This window comes from Muscardinus avellanarius, assembly GCF_963383645.1.
Source record: "Muscardinus avellanarius genome assembly, chromosome: 9".
NCBI classification, from domain to species: Eukaryota; Metazoa; Chordata; class Mammalia; order Rodentia; family Gliridae; genus Muscardinus; species Muscardinus avellanarius.
Genome location: NC_137795.1, coordinates 9,486,131 through 9,500,959, shown reverse-complemented (window position 1 = coordinate 9,500,959; position 14,829 = coordinate 9,486,131). Strand labels below are relative to the sequence as shown.

Below are 14,829 nucleotides of genomic sequence, written 5' to 3'. Positions count from 1 at the left end.
GGCTATCAGATCAGATTTTGATCATGTAGATGGCAATCTACTTTCTTAAGAACCTTGTCTTCTTGTGTTTATGGTGTTAGAGTTGGTGAGAAATTAAACGTGAACGCTCATGAATGCTACTGAACCTCAGGGTCACTCAAAGTCTAGCGGAGCCACGTTAAGCTATGGTCTTCCTTGATGGCTGCGCATATAACAGCGAGTTTATGTTGATTTGTTGGGGGAGTGTAAGAGCCAGGCAGCGATTTTGTCTAAGGTGTTTCTTTCGGCAGCTACGTGGGCTCTTTCCTAGGCAGGGCTTATAGACAGGCAAGGTGGAGGGATGTGCAGGCACCAGGCGGCTTCCTGGTGAGCCTCCATCCTTGAAAGAACGCAAGGGTCCTGAGCAGGCAGCGGGTGCCGTGGACCCGGGGGAAGCTCAGAAGGAGGAGTCCGGGCTCTGAGGACCAGCCTTACAGCTGTGCCTCGGACATTCTCAGCTGGCACAAACTAATCATCTAGACACTTCTAAATATGTGTTCACTCTTCTGTGCATTTTACGCCTAAAAAGCACTCGACCAAGAGGACATTCGTAACTCTTCATGTCTGAAGCCTGCTCTGTGTCATTGTGAAGGAAGATTTAAGTGATATCATTAACAGAAGTACAAAGTGTGGGAAGAGGCGCCCTATCACCTGCTGTCCTTTCTATAAATGATGTGAACTGTTACTCTACACACCAGGAAGCTTCTTGACATGAGTTGAACATTTCATCCTTTGTACCATTCTACTGAGTTCTGAAGTTCCTTCTTACTTTTATGATACTCTCGATACGTGATTGCGATACCTATGTGCCACAGAAACAACCTAGAACTAGAAACACCAATAGACCTAGATAATAATAAATAGCAAGGTCACTGGGCATGGTGGTGCACGTCTGAACTCCCGGTACTTGGGAGGCTGAGACAGGAGGATCACGGGTTTGAGGCCAGTCTCAGCAAGTCTGCAAGACCCTCTGCTGAGATCCTATTTCAAAATAAAAAATAAAATAGGGCTAGGACTATAGTTCAGAGGTAGAATACCCCTGGGTTCATTCCCCAGCCCCAGCCAACCAATCAACCAACCAAAACAGAATGGCAAACTCTTCCCATGCTTGGAGAGGCAATATTCCAAACTTTAAAATGACTCCCCCCTATTAAAAAATGCACGGAATCTGAGCTTTCCTGTTGGTCCACGGCACCCCGCTGCCTGCTCAGATACTTGCATTCTTTCAATAGAAGGAGTAATTTCAAATGTAGGATGATTATTGATTCCCACCTTTTTAGCTAAGCCCTAATACAAGTTCGCAAAATCTGCGTCTAGTTCCTATCTTTGTTCCCTTCCCCTACACTCTTGTTCTCCAGAAGGAAAGAGTAATTAATCTATCTTCCCAGGCGAAGAGCATCATGGAAAGAGCTTACTACTAACTCCTGGCATGCAGGTAAGTGGTTAATAAATGTTGAATTTAATTGCAGTGTGCTTATCAGGTTCAGGGCTCTGAGTCATCTCTCAGAAGTAATGACCTCGAGGGCGCAGGGGGCAGCTGTGAGGGGCTTGGGGGGGAGACAATTCAGGGGACAGCTAACAGAGGGCCCCAATAGGGAAGGCGATATTTATGGATTCTCGAGCTCCACCTGCCCAGAGGGTACACTGACCCAGTTGAGGGATGGCTTTTCTGTATAAGATGATCACTAGAAAGTAAAACAAGTGCGTTACATGGGACACAGCACACTGAGTATTACTGGAGATGGCTGCTAATATATACACCTGAAATCGGTTCTTCTTTTATCCCCTCTTCTTTCCTTTCTTCTCTCCCTCCCTTTTTTCTGGAACCTTACACAGGAAGAAAGGAAGGATGGGGAGGGAGACCGAGCAGGGATGGGATGTGGACGGCTGTGTGGCCACTGCGCTCACTGGCCCAGGCCACTGTGACAGCAATTAATTTCAATCTTTTTGCTCTTTATGTAGTTCTTATAGAAAATACGGTTGTATTTGTCAGTGTGTGTGTGTTGTGTGTGTGTGTGTGTGTGTGTTAGAGAGAGAGAGAGAGAGACAGAGAGATAGAGAGAGAGAGAGAGAGAGAGAGAGAGAGAGAGAGAGAGAGGGAGAGAGAGAATGAATATATGAATATGAGTGTCTGGGATGAAAAACATTTTAAAACCTCCTTCTTTTCCTAAACTTTTTGCTCATGGGCATTTAAATACAGTCTCTGCCCTTACACCTAACTTAGTGGTTGTGTGTGTGTGGAGGGCACTGGGATTGAACCCAGGGGCATTCTACTTCTGAGCTATACCCCCCACCCTTTTAATTTTCTGTTTTGACTTGCTAGGTTGCTGAGTCTCACTACATTGTCCAGGCTGCCCTTGAACCTGCAATCCTCCTGTCTCGGCCTCCCAAGGCCTGAGATTACACATGCGTGCCCCCAATACCTGCCTAAGAGCTTAGTTTTTAAATGAAGTGACTCCCCAAAATCATGGAACATCTACATTATTTCAAGTTGGATAATACTGGGTCCTCAAATCCAGACAAAACCCAGTCAGCCGGTGACAGGCCTCTGAGGGCCAAGGGACCAGCCTGGAGAGACATGTAACCTCACACAGGGACCCGGCAGTGCCTTACAGACCCGGCCTACTCGCGCTTCAGGAAAGGTCTTCGTCAGCCACCCGCGGGACTCAGGGCCCAGCTGTGAGGCTTGGCTTTGTTAATTAAAAACATTTTTTTGGAGCCCAGGAGCACTGTACCTCTGAGCTACATCCCCAGCCCTATTTTTTTAGTCTTTTTATTTTTATTTATTTTTATTTTTTATCTTTTATTTTTGGTGGTACTGGGGTTCCTGGAAACCCTTCTACTTCCGGGCTATACTCCCAGACTTATTTTTATACTTTTCTTAATTTTGGAAACAGGGTCTCTTAAGCCAGCGTGGCTGGCTTCGAACCTGCGCGATCCTCCTGTCTCTGCCTCCCAAGCGCGGGGATTACAAGCGTGCGCCACCACGCCCCGCGTTAGTCTTTTTATTTTTGAAACAGGGTCTCGCTGAATTGCAAAAGGCCTCTCTAAGTAGCCGAGACTGTCCTTTAACCATGATCCTCCGGTCTCTGCCTCCCGAACGCTGGGATTACAAGCATACGCCACCACGCACGCCCGGCCGTATTTGTTATTTTTAAAGAGTGTCAGTGCTGAATCTGAGTTCCAGTTGCATGGGAGGCTCTTCAGGGAATGTGAACGAGGCGGGGAAGAGGATGGTAAACAGAGAGGAAGGCAACTCTGACGCTCCGGCATTCCCACTGAAAATCATGTTTGTAAAAGTCTGGCAGCTTGGTGGGAAAATGGAAGATGGCTTCAGACAGGACATAGATTCAAAAAGGGACAGAAGATGTGCCCTGTCATGTGAAGGAAGGTATTTTCAGGAGCTTCCCGGACACCGTGCACAGCAGCTGGAACCGCCTTAGCCTAGCCACTGCAGTAAGACCGGATGTCCACTGGTGGTGTCTGTTCTTGAGAGTTACTGCTCCAACTACAACAAGTTTAAGAAAGCCATTTTTTGGTAGGAAAAAGGGACAGATTGTTTGCAAATCACAAATCAGGATCCTCTGATGCTGGATCCTTAGACCATGCCCTGGCTCAGAAAGGACCCCCCTCTCCTAAAAGAAGACCGGGTATGGGATCCTTTGAATGAACAAACACGGGCGGATCTGGTACAGACACTGCAACCATGCAGAATGGCGGCCGAGTCCTTCAGAAGCGTCACTAGACACTCCATTCTAAGGAAGCGCCGTGTGCAGGAGGCCGGTCCACTGAGGCCAGCAGTGCATCTGTGCTGTCCCTGCTGATTGAAACACAACTGGGTTCCTCTTTTGGAAGTGCTATTTAAGAGCTGTTACGTGTGTGTGTGTGTGTGTGTGTGTGTGTGTGTGTGTGTAGCTGGGGGTGGAGCCCAGGGGCTTTTCTACCTCCGGGCTATACTCCCAGACCCATTTTATATTTTATTTGAAAACAGAGTCTCACCAAGTAGCTGAAGCTGGCCTCGAACCTGTCTCAGCCTCCCAAGCGCTGGGATTACGAGCGTGCGCCACCACGCCCGGCTAGAGCTGTTACTTTTGAACCTCACAGCTGCTCTACGCAGAGTAGTCTGGAGATTCAAAACAGAAACTCCAGGATGCCTGTTAAAGATTGCAGATCCCCAAGGGCCACGTAAGCGAGAACTGCTGGGGGTCAGGATCTGATGTGCTATTTAACCCAGCCCCCACGTTATTTTAAAGTATGTGCTAGAGTCAGAATCTCTAGCGTGCAGAAGCCTATGTCTGCGTTTTGAGAATGGATTGTAGAGAGAATGTTATTTCAGCAGACAGGCCTAAGTTATTCAGAGGCGTTTCCGTAAGTGGGTGAGTGATCATACTGGGAAATTCATCCGGGACTAAAATGAGGCATGATCACAAGATGTTATTTTCACTGCGTCTTATTCTGCAGGTATTTATAAGAGCTATTCCAAATACAAAAGGAACAATGGGAGCTTGCAGGAAAGAAAAGACAGCTTTTCAAGATGATAGGCAGAAAAGCTTCAAGCACGTGGAGCAAGCAGTCCGCCCTCCGGATCCTCCAGGTCTGGACCCACAAACTTCACTCACTGCAAACGAAGAGTGTTTACAAAAAGGATTCCAGAGAGTTCCCAAAAGCAAAATTCGGGTTTCTGCATGTCAAGCACCATGTTGAATCCACGTGAATAAAGTGAGATATAAGAAATCTATGAGAATGAAGTGAGGTGTAAGGATTATATTAGGTATTACAAGCAATCCACACACAATCTAAAGTCTATGGAAGGGCGTGTGCACACTTCACCACTTAATATAAGGGAATTGAACCTTTGAAGACTTTGCTATCTGAGGGGGGCCCTGAAACCAATCTCCCAAGGGTATGAGGGGTGATTGCACCTGTTAGAATAAGATCTACTTCATGACTGTAGCCACGGCTCCAATATGGTGAAACCGCCACACTGAGGATGACTTGGTGCATCCAGCCCTCCCATACAACGCACGCGCTGTGCTCCTGCGCTGGTGAAGCCCACACACGTTTCTGGCTTCCTCACCCAACAACCCATGGTCCAACCATGCTGAGCTATGGTAGGTCCATATGTGAGCTCCTCCAATCTGCCCATCATTTTTTTTTATATATGTTCTTATCTTAAGGTCTTGAATTCTCTTTCCAAAACGGGCAGCTCAGACGAAGGGTGAGGAACAGGGTCTGGATTCAGACTGCCTAGCTTTGGGGCCAGACCTATGTGTGTGTGTGTGGGGGGAGCGTACTGGGGATGGAACCCAGGGGCATTTCTACCTCTGAGCTCCACCCCTAGTCCTATTTTTTATTCTTTATTTTGAAACAGGGTCTCACTGAGTTGCGGAGGGCCTCACTAAGTAGCCAAAGCTGTCTGCAAATTGGGATCCTCTCGTATCAGCCTCCCGAATGCTGGCATTACAAGTGAATGCCATTTCTCTTTTTCTCGGTTTTCTTACTTTGTTTTTTATTTGTTGCAGTACTGAGGATTGAACCTGGGCACATTCTACCTTTGAGCTACACTCTCAGCCCCACTTTTTTGTTCTTTATTTTGAAGCATGGTCTCACTGAGTTGCAGAGGCCCTCATTAAGTAGCCGAGGTTGGCTGCGAACCTGCGACCCTTCTCTCTCAGCCTCCCTAGTACTGGGATGACAAGTGTGCGCCACCACGTCCGGCTTCCCACCTTTTTTTTTACTGGTGGGAGGTCGCAACTGCACATGATAGTAAGTTACAGTGGTGCCTTCACACACGTACACGCCGGTGTTGGGTCGGTTTCCTTCCTCTCATTCCCCATTCCCTTCCCTTGCTCACTCCCATCGCATGATAGAGTCATAGCAATACATTCATATGTGGACATGACATCATGCGGTCTGCTTCTTTCCCGTGCCCCTCCTTTCCCTCCTCTCCTCTTTCCCTCACCCCCTCTTCTGCTACTTTACTGTTCTCTATACTAATTTTCAGAAGACTCCTTCTTTCCATGGGAATGATGGCAAAACTTATCTGGTTGTTGTAATAGTTAAGTGAGCAAGTAGTAGTGTGATATGTTTGCACAGTGCCTGGCACACAGAACCATTCAAAGAGTACTAGCCATTTCTGGTACCCAGCGAGGGCCTCCTCTGTATCAAAGGAAGGGCCAGGTCCATTCTTCGCTATGTTTTTAGAGCTCCTTTGATCTCTCTCCACTAGGAAACATTACTTCACTGAATTCTGAATATCTGCTTGCTGGTCTCTTCCCTCCTCTGGGAGGTTTTTGGTTGTTTGTGAGAAAAGGCCTCATCAGTTTGCCCAGGCTGGTCTTGGATTCTTGGGCTCAAGCCACCCTCCCACCTCAGCCTCCTGAGCAGCTGAGACTGTAAGACACACCCCTGTGTTTCTGGCTTCCTGTGTTTCCTGAAGCAGCAACTTTGTTTTTCAGGGTTTTGCCCCATGTCTAGCACAGAATAAAGACGCCCTTTCTTACTGGAATCTCCTGCATTTCTGCCACGCATGTTAGGCAGCAGAATTTCAGAAAGCAGGCACCTATATTTCACTACTTTATGTAGAGAAAAAGAAGCATTCGTGTTCAGAGCACCGCCTCATCATCAAATTTTAAAATATTAATAAAGTGTCGGGCGTGGTGGCACACGCTTGTAATCCCCGCGCTTGGGAGGCGGAGACAGGGGGATCACGCAGGTTCGAAGCCAGCGGCGCTGGCGTAAGAGACCCTGTTTCCAAAAATAAAATAGGTCTGGGAGTGTAGCCCGGAGGTAGAAGGGCTTCCAGGAACCCCAGTACCACCAAAAAAAATATTAATAAAGTGCTCTCAAAATCTTTTCAACAATGCAATATGAATTTCTGCATAATACGAAGCTTATACGGTCCAATTGTCTAATTGTTTGCCTCTTTATGGAATAAAGACTAATTGGATTTATGTTCAGTATGCACCTGAATAGAAAGGAATTTCATTAACCTTCTATACAGAGCATGTACTGTAATACAAATTAACAATGAAACAACATTGCCAAAGATTCAAAAGTTACTCTCTGATGGCCTGGAGTTGGTTTTGCCTGCAGGTGTCAGAACGAAAAAATGCTGAAGGACTCGTCCCACAAGGAAAAGACAGGGACCTTTGCAGTATGCTCCAACTCAGGGTCAATTAAGAAAACACTGAGTTATGAGAGAGGCCCCCTTCATAGTCAGTGCCCGCCACTCAAAATGTGACCAGGGACCAGCAGGGTCTGCGTGTCTCTTGAATCTGCAGCTCAAAGAAGAGTCACAGGTGACGTTCTCAGAGGCAGGGTACCCATAACATCTTGGCATAGCAGGTTTTCAACTGGGAAGAACTGCAGCTAAAACTTCCAGCAAGTCATTATCGCGAACGTTCAGAGTCAACGTTCCCAGAGCAAAGCATGTCTGTGCTCATTAAAAGTTTGCAGAACGTGGCAAAGGATATGAACGTGGAGTCTCGCTCAGCATCAACCCAGCTGCGACGTGAGCCTGGGTAGGTTATTAAACTTCTTCGCATCTCATTTCCCCCCATTTTCAATAGTACTGGTGTTATAATAACGTGCTATTTTAATAAGGCTCTTTTGGAGATTTGATGAGATTCCGCCTATGAAAAACTGTGAGACTTAGAACATTGTGGTAATAGTTCAACATTTATTGAGGGGGGCCTTTGTGCCAGGGACTGTCCTGAGGGCTTCATGGGTAATCTCACACAAGTACAAACAACACCGCCAGGGAAAGGAGGGCCATTATTTTACACAGAGGTGCTAAGGAGCCAGCTAGCAGCTGCACCCAGATAGGACACCCTAGCCAATGGGCTACACTTCTTCTCCAGCAGAGACCACTCAGCATCAAGGCTTTCAATGGTTCTCAGAATTTTGCAGTTTAGCTAGAGAGTACATTACCTGGATGATTCTTAATTTCTCTTTGCCAAGGCCACCCACCGTAAGATGCCTTTCATCTAGCCCGCATTCCAACTATGAGTTAGAGAGTGAGTGCTTTGAATAAATTTGCCTAGAAGTACTGCTTTTTGTAGTTTTTCCAGGACTCCTCTGTGACTGAGAATGAGGCGCTCCCAAGCTACCTGATATATCCCCCAATTTATTCTTCTGGTTTTAAGAAATAATCCACAGAATTTTTAAAAGCTTGGAAGAACCGTCTGGTGGCAGCTGTATAGTGAACGCCAAGAAGCATAATCCGTAAATGAGTTTCCCTCACAGTCAGTTCTTATTGCCGAGGTAAAAACAAGTTCTTTTATATTCAACATAAAGACATTTAAATAATATCATGAGTCCTCTGTAAACAAGGTTTCCGATTATTGAAAACACAAAGCTTCCATAATCCCTCAGCAGCTGGTATGTGTGCAATTTTTACTTAACAGAAATAATTTTAAAACCCAATTTAGCAACCTGCTACACAGAGCAGCTAGACTGCTGGATTCTCAGAGCTACGCATCAAGAGGGAAGGGAAAGACTTTTGACGGGGGGGTTTGTGCTGGTGACACTGGTGCATTTCATCCACAAAAATAGGTATGGATAATTTCTTTCTAACCAGACATCAAAGATCTCTGTTGAAAGGGGCAAAAAAAAACCCAAGTGTTAAAATTTACATTCTTGGAGTCAAAGTGCATCAGTGAAAATCAAACAAACACCAAAACTTCCCACTTATTTCTATCTCAGATGGAAAGGCTTACGTTTTCTCATGGCGTTACTATAATGCTTCTGGAAGCAGCAAAGAGCACATATAGGCGAATTCCTTCTGGTTTTGACCATAATATATCAGAGAAATCTACCGGCCATTTTTTTTTTTTGTAATTAACCTTAAAATGTGAACAATGGTGATACTCAGTTCTGACTCAAGTCAGGAAGTTTAACAACCTGACCTAGACATTCTGTTGATAGTTAGATGCACACAAATTCCCGGCGAGGAGATTCAAGACCAAAGCGGTTCCCATTCAGTCGGTTTGTTTTCTACCTTCACGTTTTCTCCCTCAGGATTTGATTTAGAAATCAGTAGCCGGGCATGGTAGTGCGTGCTTGTAATCCCAGCATCTGGGAGGCTGAGACAGGTGGATCACAGGTTCTCGGCTATAATTTAGTATGCTATAATTTAGTGAGCTCGTTTCAAAATAAAAGGGCTGAGGGCATAGCTCAGTGGTAGAAGGACTGCTTCTAGATGCGATCCCTAGTAACACACACACACACACACACACACACACACACACACACACATAATAGAAAATATTTGTTTTTGATAATACAGGTAATTTATACATTTATTTTTTTTAAAAAGACAGTACTGGTGAAATACCCCCTACTAATCAAGAAAGTAGCCCAGATTACAAAATTAAGCAGATTCAAATGTCAACAAGATTAATAAGGGAATCCACTCCCCACTTGGAAAAAATTTAAACAATGAGAACTATAAAAAACACTAAAGAAAAAAATTTAAGTTATTTCTTAGGAGTAACCATCCGTGCTATGTAAGCATGCCAATGGATGTGTAAAGCCCGGGCTGCGCTGGGCTCCAGCCCCTGGAACGAGGCTGCTTTGGAACTCTGCTCTGTCTACTGGAATGGGAACGGCTTCCCCACTCACAGCCCCTCCAGGGAAGGAGGCACCGCGGCACCAGTGTGGAAGAGTCATCTGAAAGTGAGTCCAGGATGGGCCTCCAGGACATTCTGACCTCCTAGGTTTTATTAGATGAGCCACTGTGCAGGATCCATCGTGAGCGAGGGGCATGGAATGCCCGGGTATTGTATTTAGATCTGAAAAGCAAAGGCTGAGGATTCTATGCAGAGACACTCCCAAGTGCCACCCACTCCTCCCACCCTTGCTCCTTGGTGTGGTCTTCCGGTTCTGCCCTCCTGACCCAGCACTTCCTTGTAGGTGGGACTGGGAGAAGCAGAGGAGAAGCCCATTGAGAACGAGTTCTGTCGCCATGGATACTTCATTCCCCAACAAACAGATCAAGCAGCGACCACCACCCACACTTTGCAGATGGCTACATCACTTGCAGATCACCAAAAGGTGTAGAGCTGAGATCCAACCCAAAATCCGGTTGATGTTGACACCAAAACCCACAATCTTCTTCTACACCAAGAGGAAGAGAAACTGTCCAAAGGTCAAGAGAGTTAATGCACTCAGAGAACACACCAATTCTGCTGAAATAGCCGTGCGGCTCTTCACATTGTTAAAATGCCCAAATATCTCTATGCTGGGGACCTGGGGAGGTTGACTGGCCCAGGAAAATCTGTTCATCATAGCTGAGGGTGCAACCTCCTCCACTCCTCTCCTGTGAATTCCTCGCCGAGGCCTGGAGCCAGACACCACCGGCCACATTCTTCCCTCTCCTCCCGCCACTCTCCTGCAATCCGTCACCAAGTCTTTCTGTTCTGTCTCTGCTCTTGAAATGGCCTCCCATCTCCACATCCACTGAGCCTTCCATTCTTGTGGGCCACTGGCCTGGTCAATGCTTTGACTCATCTCCCCGTCCTTACTTCTATTATCATCCAACCTGTTTTTCACACCGAGATCAGGCAAATTTCATCGCCTTTCTCTCTGCTCAAAACTCTTCACTGGTTCCCCACTGCCAGATGGTCAGACCTAAACAACTCAGCGGGACCTCGCCAGACCACCCTACTCAAAAGTGTCACCCTCTCTTCTTGGCACATCGCACCCCTCTTTTCTGGCTTATTGGGTTCCCATAGCATTTATCACCCTCTAAGATATTATATATTTTACCTGTGTGGTGTGATGGTCAGTTTTATGTGTCAATTTGGCCAGGCCATGAGATGCCCAGACAGCTGATTAAACATTGCTTCCGGTTGAGTCTGTGAGTGTGTTTCTGAAAGAGGTTGGCATTGGAATCGGGAGACTGAGGAGAGCAGATGGGGCTTCCTAATGTGATGAGCCTTATTCAATCTGGTGAGGGCCTGAATAAAGCACAGGGCAGGGGAAGGATGGCGCTTTCTCTCTCTGCCCGACTGCTTCGACTGGAACACTACCATCTCCTGCCCTCGTGCTCCTGGTTCTCAGGCCTTCTGACCCAGACTAGGAACCAGCACAGTGACTCCAGGGCCTTCCAACTGCACCTCCGGCTCTCCTCTGCAGACCGAGACATGGCGTGGGACTTCTGATCCACCTTATAATAGATCTTTATTTTCTAGTTTTGTTTCTCTGAAGGATCCTAACCTGTGTTTAGTTTAGTTGGCAATGTCCTCCATTCAAATAGAAACTACACCAAGGGCAGAAATTTTGTGCCCCATCTCTAGAGTCTAGAGCAGTGCTGGCACTTAATAGGTGCTCAATAAATATTGATTGAATAAAGACATGATAGCTTACGGATCTTTCTGGGATGGCCCTCATGTATTTGGGCACATGTGCTCTTACCCTACCACATACTCATGTCCCCATTCTTTTTTTTGGGGGGATCACTCTGCCTCTGACCTATCCCCCAGCCCTATTTTATTTCTGTATTTGAAATAGGGTCTGAGTAGGTGGCTGAGTCTCACTAAGTTGCTGCACCTGGCTGCAGACCTATGATCCTCCTGTGTCAGCCTCCCAAGTGCCAGGATTACAGATGTGCACCACCACAGCCAGAACCCTTCCCCAGTTCTTGATGAGGCCCTATTTGCTTGTATTTTTTAGCCCACTTTTTGGTAGACTATTTCCTCTGTCTCGAGTTGAACACGGGCTCTCCCATCTCTCTGTGCCTTAACCTGGATTTTAGAAATAAGAGCTGATATGTTGCATTGTGGGAAGACCTCTTGGGCCCTGTTTCCTAGTCTCTTTCTGGACCCTACAGAGGGCTGAGTTAGGGCCAGACACTCTTACTGGGTGTTTTTTGGGTTTGCTGGCCTCTCTGGGCTCCGAACATGAGCTCTTTGAGGGAGGAGCTCTTGTTTTCTCTGTTGCCCAGCACGTAGACATGTCCCCTTCACAGAGCTCAGCTTCAAAGAAGTAACAGATTCATTGAAAACCAGGTTTTCTTAATGCTCCTAAGTCTCTTCTGAGAATCTTAGAAATTTCAATAGTGGCATCCATGGAAAGACTGTCAGTAGTTGCAGCTAAAATCTCGATACTTTATGCCTCTAAGGCACAGGGACAAAACTTTCTTTCTCCCAGCCTTCTGCATCTGCAGCAGAGACTGAGGAACACAAAGAATGGCAGGACCCAGCCCTTAATCCAGGTCCCACATTCTTTAGACAAGGGGATTGAACATGTGAACCCAGATAAGTTGCTCCAATGTTCTGCCCCTGGAATTCGCAGCAGGAACAGAAGCCATTAGGAGACACTGTCAAGTGAGTTCACAGGCACCGCGGAGCTTAGCAGCCACAACCACTGAGAGTTATTAAGAATTGACCACGTAGCTGGGCACGGTGGCACATACCTGTATTCTCAGTACTTGTATTACAGGTTTTATCTTTAGATCAAAGACAGTAGCAAGATTCTCAGCAACTTAGCGAGACTTTGTCTCAAAAAATAAAATATAAAAAGGGCTGGGGGTAGCCGGGCATGGTGGCGCACGCTTGTAATCCCCGCACTTGGGAGGCAGAGACAGGAGGATTGCGCAGGTTTGAAGCCAGCCGTGCTGGCTTAAGAGACCCTGTTTCCAAATAAAAATATATTTAAAAAATAGGTCTGAGAGTGTAGCCTGGAGGTAGAAGGGTTTCCAGGAACCCCAGTATCACCAAAAAAAGGGGGTTGGGGTGTAGCTCGGAGGTAGAATGCCCCTGGGTTCAATCCCTAGTATCACAAAAAAGAAAAAGAAAAAAACTTACTATGTCCCAGGCATTAAGTACTTTACCTGCATCATTCAAACCTCACCACCTCTCCAGAGGTGAGATACATTATCATATTCATTGCTAAAGGACTAAGCAGGGCACAGGCAGGCTAGATTACCCTGGTTCTCTGGTGCTAACCCTCCCCCTCTGTTGCTTGAGGAACCTCAGTCCTGGACCGGATACCCCTGGAGATGTCTTACTGGACATCCTTTTTGAAATCCTTTGATCAGCTTTTCTTCCTGTTCAGGGGATTTCCTCGTGTCCTTCCCATCATCCTCCAGCCCTCCCTTCCTCCCTCTCTTTGGGTGCCAGATGTACCCAGCAGGGTTTCTGTGTTCATGATGGAATTCTAAGCACTACTCCTATTAATTCCTACAGCAGAGCCATGCCTCTGTATGGTTTTCCAAGCTCACCAGGTGGATTCTGACTCATACCCAGGCCTGGAAAACATGCTTGGGGCAGTGATTCCAAAACCCTGAGAAGATGCACACTGTCCTAGAAAGTCGGCACCTTCCCAGGACCTCTACGTGGATTTGGCTCAGAGGCCCAGGCACGATGGTGCCCTGCTCATTTTCCCAGCTGCACATCTGACCCCTCCCCTTGCTGCATCACCATGGCACTGTGGTCCCTTGCAACCACATATTGGCTCCCAACACACCACTGCCCTCCTTGTTTGGACAACCCAATTAGGCTCTGACCTGGCACTCCAGACTGGAGCTCTGCCCTCACCCTCTGACATCCTGATGCCACAATTCCAAACCAAATGGCTGTTTCCTCCCATCGAGCCAAATCCCGCAGAGGCCACATTGGCCAGATTGGCTGGCCTCCCAGCAGGGAAGGAAAATTAAACATGCTATGTTGGCCTGCCCATCCTTCTGATATCTCCTATTAGAAGGCATCTTATTTAAAAATAGAAAGTCTTTTTTTTTTTTTTTTTTTTTGCGGTACTGGGGATGGAACCCAGGGGCATCATTCTACCTCCGAGCTACGCCCCCAGCCCTATTTTTTTTTTCTTTATTTTGAAACAGGGTCTCACTGAGTTGCAAAGGGCCTCACTAAGTAGCTGAGGCTGGCCGTGAACCACAATTCTCCTGTCTCGGCCTCCCAAATGCTGGGATTCCAAGCGTGCGCCACCACGCCTGGCTCACAAAGTCTTGTGAAGAGAAATCAAAATCCAGGATTGAATCATGGATGAACATTTTATCTTACTATCCAACCTCATATCCCTTGTGTTTCAAATTTTTGCTTCTTCCCTTCCTTGGGTCTTCAGTGCAAATGAGAATCTGAGCCTCTTCTCTACAGAATAAAGACCCCATTATTAGAGACATCTCTGCCACCTGACTGCTGTTCTTCAAACTAAATAATCCTTGTTCTTTTAACCTTTTCTAAGAGGCTTCACTTTCCCATCAGTAATTCATCTTCATTATTATCCTCAGAACGCTTGTTAAATTCTCCACATACGTCTCAGGCCCAAAGAGCTTGAAGTACCCAACAGAATCGAATCAAATCAAAGGAAAACAAGCACCGCTGCTGAATTTCTAGAGGGGAGAGACTGGGTGAGCTCGTCCAAGTCCTCTCTCCTGTTGGTAAATGCCTTCCTCCAAAGCTTAATGCTATTTGGGTTAAGTGGTATTGTATGTACTTTGGAAAAAGCAAAGAATGTCTATCATTCTTATTCTTCTCCTGGAAGCTTCTTTTTCTTTCTCCCCCTTCTAGAAGTGCAAGAATATTACACGCTCAAAGTAATGGAAAAAATGAATATATTCAAAGAGAGAGACAGGTAGACAGAGCTTGGGAGATGGAAGAAATGAGACTTGACTGGTGAAATGTTCATTCACTTAAAAAAAAAAAAACTAGCCCCCTTATGGAGGCTTTTTTTCCCCCCTAGTACTGAGGATGGAACCCAGGGGAATTCTACCTCCAAGCTACCCTCCATCCCTATTTTTTAGTCTTTATTTTGAAACAGGGCCTTACTGAGTTGCAAAGGGCCTGGCTAAGC

The 14,829-nt window shown here is 46.4% G+C and overlaps 1 protein-coding gene across 3 annotated transcripts in view; it reads right to left on the bottom strand.

The window, feature by feature from the left end:
- Positions 1-14,829, bottom strand: part of CHN2 (chimerin 2) — a gene marked incomplete at both ends in the record, with an annotated part of 270,186 nt that overhangs the window by 83,018 nt on the left and 172,339 nt on the right. The gene's annotated exons all lie outside the window — the stretch shown is intronic.